The 12,768-nt window shown below is 36.0% G+C and overlaps 1 protein-coding gene and 1 pseudogene across 3 annotated transcripts in view; both read right to left on the reverse strand.

Moving 5' to 3' along the window:
* DIAPH2 (diaphanous related formin 2) overlaps positions 1-12,768 on the reverse strand; it is a 938,294-nt gene that overhangs the window by 184,134 nt on the left and 741,392 nt on the right. The gene's annotated exons all lie outside the window — the stretch shown is intronic.
* LOC127485093 (U2 spliceosomal RNA) lies at positions 8,506-8,600 on the reverse strand (annotated as a pseudogene).

Raw genomic sequence — 12,768 nt, forward strand, 5'->3', positions numbered from 1 at the left:
TTCCTGAATACAGGATCTTCCAAAGGCTCATGGAAAACACTATTATGAAAAATCTATTTCTGATTTCAATGTTTTTGCACCAACATAAGCTTATCTTTTAATTCCATCTTCCACAAATTTTTTGAGCTTCCCTTGCATCACTTAGGTAAAACACAGAGATATCACAGGCATGCAACTTGTACAGTCACACAGGGCTCCACACTCAGAAGGGGTTTGCACTTGGTTTAATGCTCTGCTGTTGTTTTGAGATTCTTAATAATCTTTGAACAGAGGTGCTGCATTTTCATTTTGCAGTGAGCCCTGCAAATGAGGTAGCCACTTCTGGTAAAACAAAACTCATCTATAACACAATAAACTATTTTGATTGTCCATTTTTCACAACTTTCTTATTAATATTTTTAAAAATATAGTCTTCAAAATGATGTAGTAGTTACTAGTCCCGATAATTTCTTAATGCTATTTTCTTTTGCATTTATAAAAGTATATCAAGGGAGAATTTCTCAGTGGTTGTCACTTCCTATAGAAGCTGTACTTTTTCAATCCACTTGAGCATGATTTAGAAAGAAAAGGGTCTCAATGCTCCAAATCCTTATCATTGAAAAGAAATGTTTGGTTGTTAAAAATAGAATTCAAAGCAGAAAAGATTGAAATGGTAGTTTTGCGTTTTCTTTCCTATAAATTCAGATTTGTGAGAGTACATGGGATAAAGATGACAAACTAAAACAAATGAAAACTCTCACACATGTTTATTTGCTATCTGAGGAATACATAAGCATATCCATCAAGAGTGAAGAAAACATCTGAAAGTATGTACAAATAAGAATGACTGCAGAATAAGGATATGAATATTATGCTAATAACTAATAGGAGGCAATCAATAACACAGTAATAGATGTGTTCCTGAACAGTTATGCAATTTATTACCTACCTCCTTTCCACTACAAAGCAATTCTATTTTAAGTACGAGGGACATGACTACTTACAAAATTCTCTGGCAATGTATTTTACAAACTAAACACATGCATACATATACACACACTCACACACAGAGGATTACGAATGATAATTTCTCACTAAATCAGTTTGAGCTCATTTTTGCTAAGTCATAGTTTTAAAGACATGGCAATGTCCAGCAATCTAAGCCATACCTGACTGTATAAAGTGTCCAATGCCAAGGGTATTCTCCTATCTTGTCACTGAAAGGTACCTGATTCTTACTGATCTTGTCACTGGCAGTAGGTTAAAAACAAAACAAAACATAAGAATGCAAGGCCTGGGGTTGGCATTGTGGCATAGCAAGCAAAGCTGCCATCTGTGCCAAAGCTACAAATCCTATATGGACACCAGTTCAAGTCCTGGCTGCTCCACTTCCAATTCAGTTCTGTGCTAATGCACCTGGAAAAGCACAGGAGGATGGCCCAAGTGCTTGAGGCCCTGTACCCATGTGGGAGACACAGATGAAGCCTCTGGCTTCAGCCTGGCTCTGTCCCGGCCGTTGCGCCATCTGGGGAGTGAACTGGTGGATGCAAGACCTCTTTCTGTCTGTCTGTTTCTCCCTTTCTCTCTGTAACACTGACATTCAAAATAAATAAATCTTTTTAAAAAAGACTTAAAGAATGCAAGGCTTGGAGGATAAGCCTCTCATTTTTAAATATGTGGCAATATTATGATTCTATGCATTCATTTATTATTAAATAGTTTGTCATCATCACATGAAAGAAATTCTAGAGGATGTATTTCAGGCAGAAAAAGTAATTCCAGATGGATAGTCTAAAATGCAAAAAGGAATTAAAGGCAATGTGTGGATAAATATAAGTGAACACTCTAAATGAAAGAAAATAGTTATCATATTGTCTTTCTTTAAGATCATGACATCAATACTGTAGGCTTTCTAACTAGCATTGTTTTTCAGTGGAATTTTAAAAATGTCTTTAAATAGTCATTGATATTGTTAATAGACATAAACAACTATTTGTGAGACTATGTAATAATATTAATAATATCTATAAATCATATATTTTGTGTTACTATATATGCTATATATACTATAACTTTTGGTATATATAAAAAGTTTATTTGCTAATGAGCATCTTGTATTTACTTTTGAACATACTGAGTTGTATTGATCTCACACATATTTACACATCTATTAAAGTACACAAAACACCTATGAATATATCATATCTACATAATCAAGAATTAAGGTCCAAGTTTGATGCACTCTTTCTTATCACTCTTCTACAATAAACATTCTTTTAATATTGGTGAAAACAAAACACAGTGCTCAAAGCATCTGTACTCCTAGGATGCTCCTAGAAAATTATAGTTATTAGCTATTGCTTAACTCCCCATTCTGGCATGACCAAAATATATATACTACGAGAGGTGTATTACAACATATGGGGGAATTACATTTCCAAGGAAGATTCTGAATCAATTCAACGTTTTTCAGAAATGAGGTGAAAGTGAAAAGAGGACCTCCTACAGTGCCTATGAAAAGTATGGAAACCCAAAGTAGAGGTAACTGTAAGAAAACAGAACGAGACTGCTTTATTTATATATCAGATTGCTTACAAATCATGATGTTGCCCACCAGGAAGCAATGCATCAGAAGTAAGGCAGTACAACCATCCCAAAGAGGGAAGGGAGATAGGTGCAACAGAATCATAAAAAGGCATTATCAACTCATAAAATTCTAATGGCTTTATGGGTAAATATCAGATAAAAGCATTCCATGGAAATCAGTCCAAAAATGCTTATAACCAAAGATGTACATTTGGTGAACTCCAGATGGAGTTCTGGGCTACAGGCTCAGCCTGGCCTAGCCCCGGATGTTGTGGCTGTTTGGAGAGTGAACCAGCATTTGAAAGATCTCTCTCTCTCTCTCTCTCTCTCTCTCTCTCTCTGTGTGTGTTTGTGTGTGTGTGTGTGTGTTACTCTGCCTTTCAAATAAATAAATCTCTAAAAATGTACAGGCTATCTGTATTGTGGGGGATGCAATGTGGTTACATTTAAAGCTTAATGTAACCATAGTCCATCTCTATAGCTCCATCTCGATTTCCCCTCAAAATATGATCAAATAGCCCTTAGAACAAAGCTGTATCGACTCTGAGTGAAGAAAAAGAGATGCAAAGAATGGCATAACAAGACCTAACAACATAATGGATTCCGGTTACGCCGGATACAGCTCTGACTCAGAACCAGTTGCCTCAAACAAGTAAAGCATCTATCTTTTAAAAAGACTGGGGAAGACACAGGGGAGGCAGTTTCATATACCATACTGAAGTTCAGTAGAATGAGGTCGGTTAAGCACTCTGTCCTGAGACATACACCTTTCATTTTCAATTGTTTTCAAATAAAGAGAGAGAAATCCCCTTTTCAAGTTGGATTGTTTAAATGCACCTACAGCTACTCCTGTCTAGCAAAGGCTAGGCAAGCTTTCCCTACTGATGCATTTCAAAAAAGGTTCAATTGGCAAAAGAAAGCAAGTGCAAAGGGTTTTTGACAAAAGAGGACTAGAGGGAACACATTTTCCTTTTACAGAAATACTGTTCTAGAAAATCAGACAAGGAAGCAACTCAACCAAGAACGCATAGATATTGGTGAGATAAACAGGGAATTTGGAAATCTTCAACTTCAAACATTCAACTGTTTAAGATTATTAGTTAGGGAATGGATCATATTATAAAAACAAGGGACTAAATAGACAAACAAAACAATGTATTATGGCTTTTAGATTATAGTCCAAACTAACCCAGGATGGTTACAATGGGGTGTCTCATACCACAGAACCACACAGGTCTGAAAAGAATGCACTGGATTAGTCCGACCCTCAGTAGGGCTATGCCTGAGTCCTCTTAGACCTATATGCATTATTCCTGTTAAATGATGCTGCGAGTAATTCCTAGGAAAACTTGTCTTAGGCTCAGCAAATAAAGAAGGTGAAATCAAATCCAGAAGTACTGAAATATCTACTCTTACAAAGAGAATTTTTTTTAAAACAGTGTACATGTAAAGTAGCTTCCAGTACTGGTTCAAACAAATAAAAGTATTATGCTATCCACAGTTAATTGCACATTTAAAAGGATAATTGTTTTTCAATTCCCAAATGAATCACACTGTCATCTTCTGAGCTATTATGAAACAGCATATGAACCCACAATTGATTCAGATAGCAATCAGGTATTCTAAGTTTAGGTTTTAGCACTTTTCTAATATCATTATAAAAAGCATAACTGCTTTCTTTAAGACATATTTTCTTTCCAGTTTTTCTTCTCCACTCACTAGTCAAGATATATATTTTAGATTGTTCACATGTAAAGGGTGTGCTGAGAACTAAGGATTGACTACTCAAAACAAAGAAACACAGAGTCTTAAGGATATATTTACATAAAATCTGTGAAAATATGAAATTTATATGCTACTCACTGCACAATCTATATGCTACTCACTGCACAGGGTCTTCTGTGAGTATACACTTATATAAATACACATATGGCACTACGTGCAACAAGAGCCATTGTTTCTTACTGAGAATGCACACACACACACAGAGTGAGAAAGGTTGACAGCTAATAACCCCTTAAGTAGGTTAATGGTGTTGAGTTATCAGACAACAATACTATGATTAGGGTGTGTCACCCTGCTCAGCACACTGTTGGCATTCAATAAATACTTGCAGAATTAAATTAAAAATCACTGAAAGGTTTTCAGCCATAATAATCCTTTTGCACATTTAGTATAACAATAGATTTTATCCTGATTCTGAAGTAGCCCAGGGGCTCAGGGATTCAATGCGGGTGGAACAAATATAATTTTTGAAAAAAAAAAAAGTCATTAGAAACTCAGTTGGGTTCAGTACAGTTTGTTGGTTTTGTGAATCTGTTAGGTGTAATTACTGACATGAATCTAAATGCATTTGACTGAGAACAGAGCCAAATTAATTGCAATGTTGGTATATAGCAGCTGTTATTCATTTGACACTTTTCTGTAATAAGAATTAGGATATTAAAGTTGGAACAAAGTATGTTTCTAATAAATGATTAGGCCACCTACAATGTGTTTTGGTCATTTCTTATGTAGTCAATTTTATTATTCTCACCCACCTGCTCCAATATTTTCATGGATCTTTGCCTAGGAAAGTTGTATAAGGCATACATGGCAACAAGTGCACACTGCAGAGAAGAGCCAAATTTGTAATTGCCAATGTTATTCATTTTCTACAGAGGAATTGATAAAAAAAATCTTGTTAAATGCTCAGCACAGTTCTTAAAGTTTGTGCAAATCTAAGTTTCTGCATTTAGAATGTAAGAACTCAATGGGGTCTAAAGTATATAACCTATCTTGTCTCATATATTTATTTTTTGTCACCCATTTACAAAAATATTTGTAATAAGATGTAGAAATTTGTTTCACTGCTAAGGCAGACAGAATGAGAATTAGTTCTTATTTTCAGTGAATTGATGCCAAGAATGTAATTATTTCAGTATGAGGTCATTAAAAAATTACTAGTGATAAGTCATTCAATGAGGCTACAGGAAAAAAAAACTGTCAATCCAGAGTATATTCTGGAAATAACAGAGATGAAGTGCCTTCTCTGATATTAGTACACACTGATTATTGATGCTCCAAATAATGGTCTAGAGACAGTGACAAAGTAACTGTATATTGTGTGCTGGCTATTTAAATGCCACGTATTGCATGCTTTTTATCTGTGTAAAATGTAAAGCCCCAGATACTGAGGGGACAGTGAGAGGAAGCTTGTGTACTAGGAGTCCCAAAAGATTATGGGTGATAAAGATGAATGTACAAGTGGCTTTCTATAAATTCAAATTAATCAAAACACCTCTTTTTCCAGGGCAGTCAAATAAGATTTTATTGTAATCACAATTGCCATAGATAGTTTTCCTTGAAATGCTCACTGAAAATTTTAAAAATGGATGAAAGCATTTAATGATTAATAAGTGCTAGCCATGTGCCAGGCAAGTGCTAAGAGATTTATATTTATCCTCTTGTTTAATTCTTGTAAAAATCCTATGAGGTAGACACCATTCTTTTCCCAGTCTTACAAGTGAGTAAGTGGAGGATCAGAGAGGTTAGGTGAATTACCCCAAGATACATTGTGTAGGTGGCAGAGCCAGGATTTGAATTCAGGGTTGTCTGGCTCCAAAGAAAAGGGGTCTGAACTCATTTCATTTCAGGCTAATCCAATGACATAGAGATCTGTCTGAGATGACAGTTTACTGAGGGTCAGCAGATTCACCCAGTAGGGTGTGATGTATCATTGATGATTCCTACAGTGGAAGCTCCTCTTTGTACTCAATGCATTAAGCCAGTGCTTGCAGTTAGAAATTCAAAAATTGTTTGCTGAATGAATGGCCTCAGCATGGCATGATGTTGCATTAAAATGGACCTAAAGTGTTTCATGACAACAGCAAAGTCCAGAATTTATAATAAACACCTTGGTGTGCTAAAAGCTCCGAAGACATGGGCAAATCTATGTTGTACTGAATTTTTTTATTTAGTAAAACAAATCCTAAATCTCCACTGAAAAAATGCATACTTAGAGAACAAGAGAAAAAGTACTGATTTTGAATATACATGTACTTCTTGAAATATTTACTAGTAGGGAATACGTTAATGGAAGTAAATAGATTATCGTCGGATACTCTTTTTCTCTTCATAGATAAGACAATACTAGTTCAAAGATTTTTTTCTAGGCCTAACACATATAAAAACTTATTCAGCTTGCATTCTCATCTATGAACTACTATTATCACTTGTAAAATACACCAGAATGATGTTACCTCTATTGTCTTAGTAATTTATATTATTGGAGGTACTTAAATACTGCTTGGATCAATTCCATTATTTGTGGGTTTTTAATCTATAATTTTGGTTACTATAATATCTAGACTATGACTTTGGGATTTATAGTTTTGGTGTATTCAGATAAAATAACATAATATGAAATGAATGTATTATTTTATAAAAAACAATTATTTTAACCTTAAAAAAAGAGAAAAACCAAACTGCTATCTAGACTACTACTGATAGAATTTAAATGTTTAGGTTTATTCATCAAAATTTGCTAGTCAACACTCCAAAATCTGATTTACCCTCCAATTTAATGTAGCTCATGCTTTATCATCATACAAAAAGTTAATAGGTAACTGTAATTTACATATGATTTTATATAAGGAGGAGCAAAATTGTTCGTGATTAAATAATATTAGCATAAGAATAACATTTATAGTTTGCAATTTCAGAACATCCACTTTTAATATATTTTTTCTACTGCTTCCTCCAAGTCCTTGCTGTTAATTTGCAGACTTCCACAAACATGAAAAGAAAAGAGACTTATTTGCAAATATTTAGTAAATTTGCTTTCTTTCTCTACTGACAGAATTAATTAATCTTTTTTTAGTTATCCCTAAGTTAATTATCATCTATATCAATATAAGCAAACATTGGAGAACATAGATTACATCAAGTACTTTATGTAGTTTGCATACTTGTTGTGCACATTTCAGAGTACATTTATTGATACAGTATAATTTTTTGCTGCATTTAAATTAGCTTTCTCAATTTTAAATTTAAATAAATGGTGTATTACTGTGCATGCTCTAATTATAATTATTTGGGAAATGGTGCAATAAATGTTGATTGGATGAATGAAATAACCTAATATGCCAAAAGACATCAATATATAATTATCTATTGGTAAAACTGTACTGTTCTTTTAAATGAAGTCTTTTTCCCAGCTGTGAATCTGTTGCCAGTAACTTTCACTGCCTTTTTTTCATCATTTAATGAATTTTTCCCTTCCTGTTACCACTGTCTTAAAAAGCCACAGGTTGAAACTGCTTTGAAGAGAGAATCAGTTAAATACTTTTCTTCACCTTTCACTGTTCTTTTCTAGCGACATCTTCCTTGTAGTTACCTCTCCTTTCTTCTTCTTTTTTTTTTTTTTAAGATTTATTTATTTATTTGAAAGTCAGAGCTACACAGAGAGAGGAGAGGCAGAGGGATCTTCCATCTGATGGTTCACTCCCCAATTGGCTGCAACGGCCGGAGCTGAAGCCAGGAGCCAGGAGCTTTTTCCGGGTCTCCTGTGCGGGTGCAGGGGGTCCAAGGACTTGGGCCATCTTCTACTGCTATCCCAGGCCACAGCAGAGAGCTGGATCGGAAGAGGAGCAGCTGGGACTAGAACTGGTGCCCATATGGGATGCCGGCGCTTTAGGCCAGGGCGTTAACCCGCTGCGCCGCTGCGCCACAGCGCCGGCCCCGTTACCTCTCCTTTCTTGAGCTTCTGGTTTACTACCTTGGTAATCCTCAAACGAATTCCCATAATAACTTTAGCTCTCCTACTTTATCATGTCACAAGTCCCCTGTTTAACTTTGAAGGCTATTCATAGTCTGGCTCCATCCTATCTTCGCAAAAGATTTCCAAATCAAAGCCTCCTCTCACAATGAAACCCCCCCGCCCCCCAACATTTAACTACCAAAAACTGACCACAGATCAAAGGACATTGATACATAATTGATATATTGACTAGAGAATACTACACTTGATCTTAGCCAAAAGGCTGAGAAGGGATAGACTAGAGTATAAATCACAACAGTCTCTGAGATTTTAATGGGTTACCTCGTTTAGCCTTCTTAATGACAGGACAGACACTAATATTATTCCATTTCGTAAGTGAGGAAATCAAGACACAAAACGATGAACTACCCTGTCAGAGATTATAATGCTAGTAAACTGTGAAGCTGGGACTTGAATTTAGAACTCACTCTCTTAATTGTTCTGAGGTATTTTCCTAAGGGACATTAAACATATCATCTATACAGCCTGACTCCTTATGTGTTGGCATGTACTACCGCTGACATTATGTGCATTTACTTGAATCATTTTGCTTCTCCTTAGACACGTGTTACCCATTCTTAAGGGACTAACAAAACTGATATGTGCGGAGACTACACCTGGGCTTTTCCATGACGCCGTATGTCATCTTACCAGACCTCACTGAGCTCCCCTTGAAGACAGTTCCAAAGAGCAAATCATTCCTCTTATATACCAGTACACAGTTTACTCTTTGATGCTTCAGCTTCATTTCATCTCTCTGACAAAATCTGAAAACTTCTTAAGGGTGGGGATGATTTTTTTGAACTGTTCTTAAATTCTTCAGTGAGCACAAGACTCTTTCATCATTATCATCAACAGCAAGTACATTCTGGGTCCTGCGTTGTACACTGTATTTAATTATCTCATTTAGTCATCACTCAAACTATGAGAGGTAAATGTCATTATCCTATATTACATATGAAGTAACTGAGGCATGAAGAGATAAAAGACTCAAACAAGGTCATAAAGCTAGATGGCACAGCTAACAGTGAATTCCACTTTTGTACTGTAAAGGCTTTAATAACTTTTTAATCATGCCATTTGATATTTCAAGTTGCTAAGTCACTGCTGCTCACATGAGAGATCCTGATTTTCTTACCCCTGGCTTTGGTTTGGACCAGCCCTGGTCTTGCTGGCATTTATGGAGTAAACCTGTAGATGGTAGCTCTCTGTGTCTCTCACACTCTCTGTCTCTCAAATAAATAAAATAAAATTTACAAAAACAACAATAACAAAAAATGCTGTCTTTTACCATGGTCTTTGCCTTCTGATCTCAAATTTTCTCAAAATGAAGCCTTAGTACATGTTTTTTTCCTTTTTATGGATTTAACTTGAAACATATAATTCTATGGCTGCTTGGTTTTTACTAATTCTAAGCTCAGCTGACCACATCTAGATTACAGAAATAATCTTTTTTTTTGTTGCCTTTATCCTATTATTCTTGTGAATAAATTCTAAATATTTCTCCTTGATGAATATATGTAATTTTGCATGCCATGTAAATACATTTTACTATAGTTACTAGTAGCTAAATGGGATCACAGAAGATTTAAAAATGGGGGGGTTGCTATTTTGCTAAGATGACATGAAATAAAAACTCTACAGAAAGGGTAAGTCTTTGTAAAGTTATAATTTCCAATATCTCTTACTTTTTCCAAGGGATTTTTAAATACTTTTGTTATTAACTAAGATCCTCTAACTCTAATGGTATGTATTTCTAGTCATATGTGTATGAAATAACTTCCACACTCTATAGAGAGCATATCTTACAAGGCAACCAGATGTTCTATGTAATTTTCAGTGGAAAGGATGATTAAATGTTTTAATTAGATATATTTAAAGGCATCCATGTCTTCCATGGGCTTTCACATCCCATGGGTTCACATTACATATGTCTCCATGTGCTCCTTCCCAGTTTTCAGAACGTCTGCAAGTGACTCCCACCTAATCAACAAGCTTCTTTCTTCAGACACTGAGAAACTTGCTGACATTGAGTTCCATTTTTTTATTTAATGAATGCATTTTTACATAGATACAACTTTAGGAATACAGTGGTTCTTTCCCTCATGCCCCCCCACCCCGCTGTCTTCCTGCTTCCCATTCCTTCTCCCATCTCCTTCTTCATTATGGTTCATTTTTAGTATGACTTTATATATAGAGGACCAACTCTATGTAATCAGAGATTTCAACAATTTGCCCCCATGTCTGCACACAGCATATAGAGTACAGTTTGGGGAGAGAATTTGCAGTTGATTCTCATATTGCAATTCAATAGGGACAGAGGTCCTACCTGGGGAGCAAGTGCACAGTGACTACTGTTGTTCCTTTAACAATTAACACTCTTTTTATGACGTCAGTGATCATCGAGGCTCTTGTCCTGGGCTGCCAGGGCTATGGAGGCCTTTTGTGACCATAGACTCCGTTGGTATTTGGACACAGCCATAAGCAAAGAGGATGTTCTCCTCTCCCTTCAGAGACGAGTGTCTCCTTCTTTGATGACCCTTCCTTTCCTCTGAGGTCTCCCAGAGATCCTCTGTGTAGGGTTTTTTTTCCCCCCACAGAGTCTTGTCTTTCCATGCCTGAGATGCTCTTGCAGGCCTTTCAGCCCGACCAGGAAGCCTTATGGGTTGATTCTGAGGTCAGAGCGTTATTTACTGCAAAAGTCATTCTAGAGGTCTGCTGTGTGGACTGCCTCGCATGTTGGTCCTTCCTTCCTTTTTTAATTCTATTATTCTTACCAGGTATTTGATGTTATTTATGTTGTCCCTTTTAAATTTAAACCGGTCTATCTATTGCTTTTAACATTTAAGTTGATCATTGTAACAGTGAAGATGGTGTTTATACCACTGATTCTTATGGGTTTGGAGCCCCATGACCAGTTCTTAGGCTGTACCCTGAGAGGTGAGTCGATATGCCTGTATGCAGAACTATACTGCTTTACAGTTTTAGACTACCTCCTCCAACTCTTACACCCTCCTTTGTTTTTAGTGGTATCTTTTTCCAGTTGCTTTAAAATACATGTAATTAATTCTGTGTCACATAGAGAGTTCAGCCTATAGTGTGAGAAAGAGAGATGAGAGAGAGAAAGAAAACAGAGGAAAAAGAAAAAACTGACAAAACAAAACCAAAAGGATATACACAGTAAAAAGTAACAATAATTAACTGTCCTTCAACAATCAGGTCAAGGATCTTGAAGACATTGATTCTAAAAGTGACAATTTTGCTTCTATAGGTTTCATTTTAGCTGCACTATTAATTCTCCCAAATCAGGGAGAACATATGGTGTTTGTCTCTTTGGGACTGGGCTATTTCACTAAGTATGAGGTTTTCCAGCTTGCTCCATTTTGTTTCAAAGGACTGGATTTCATCCTTTTTTACTATCATGTAGTATTCCATAGTGTACATATCCCACAATTTCTTTATCCAGTCTTCACTTGATGGACATTTAGCTTGCTTCCATGTCTTAGCTATTGTGAATTGAGCTGCAATAAACATGGAGGTGCAGACAGCTCTTTTGTTTACTGATTTCATTTCCCTCAGGTAAACTCCCAGTAGTGAAATGGCTGGGTCATATGGTAGGTCTATATTCAAGTTTTTGAGGTATCTCCATACTGTTTTCCACATTACATTCCCACCAACAGTGGGCTAGGGTGCCCTTCTCCCCACATCCTCTCCAGCATTTGTTGTTTGTTGACTTCTGTATGCGGGCCACTCTAACTGGGGGGAGGTGAAACCTCATTGTGGTTTTGATTTGCATTTCCCTGACAGCTAGAGATCCTGAGCATGTCTGTTGGTTGAGTTCCATTTTAACACCAACTGCTCTAATTCTTTCTTTTCATGTTCTTAATTAAAACTATATGCTTCCAATGGAAAGATTTATTTTTGCAAATATATTTATAAGTACCAACACTCATATATTCCAGGTGAAAACTAATACTATGATAAATAATAATACATATTTGATAATTCATGGACTACAAATCAAGAAGTTAATGGTACAGTATATTATATGCTTTGATTGCTTTATAAATAGAGCTATGATAACAACACATAAAAGATAAGGCATGATAAGTCCCATCCTTCCTGCCTGTTAATGGAAAGCAGCAAGTGATGGCTCAAGGGGTTGGGTTCCTGCCACCCATGTGAGAGATCTGGATTGAGTTCCTTGTTCCTCCCTCTGGCCCTGACCCAAGCCCAGTTGTTGCAGTCATTCTGGAAGTAAATCAACAGATGAGAGTTCTGTTTCTTTTTTGATCTGCCTCTTTAATAAATACTTTTAAAAAGTAAAAGTAAAATGAGATAATAGCAGCTCCTAATAGGATTTTATAAGTGTAAAGATTCTATACCGACTACTTGAAATATAA

The sequence above is a fragment of the Oryctolagus cuniculus genome, chromosome X (assembly GCF_964237555.1).
Source record: "Oryctolagus cuniculus chromosome X, mOryCun1.1, whole genome shotgun sequence".
Classification (NCBI taxonomy): Eukaryota; Metazoa; Chordata; class Mammalia; order Lagomorpha; family Leporidae; genus Oryctolagus; species Oryctolagus cuniculus.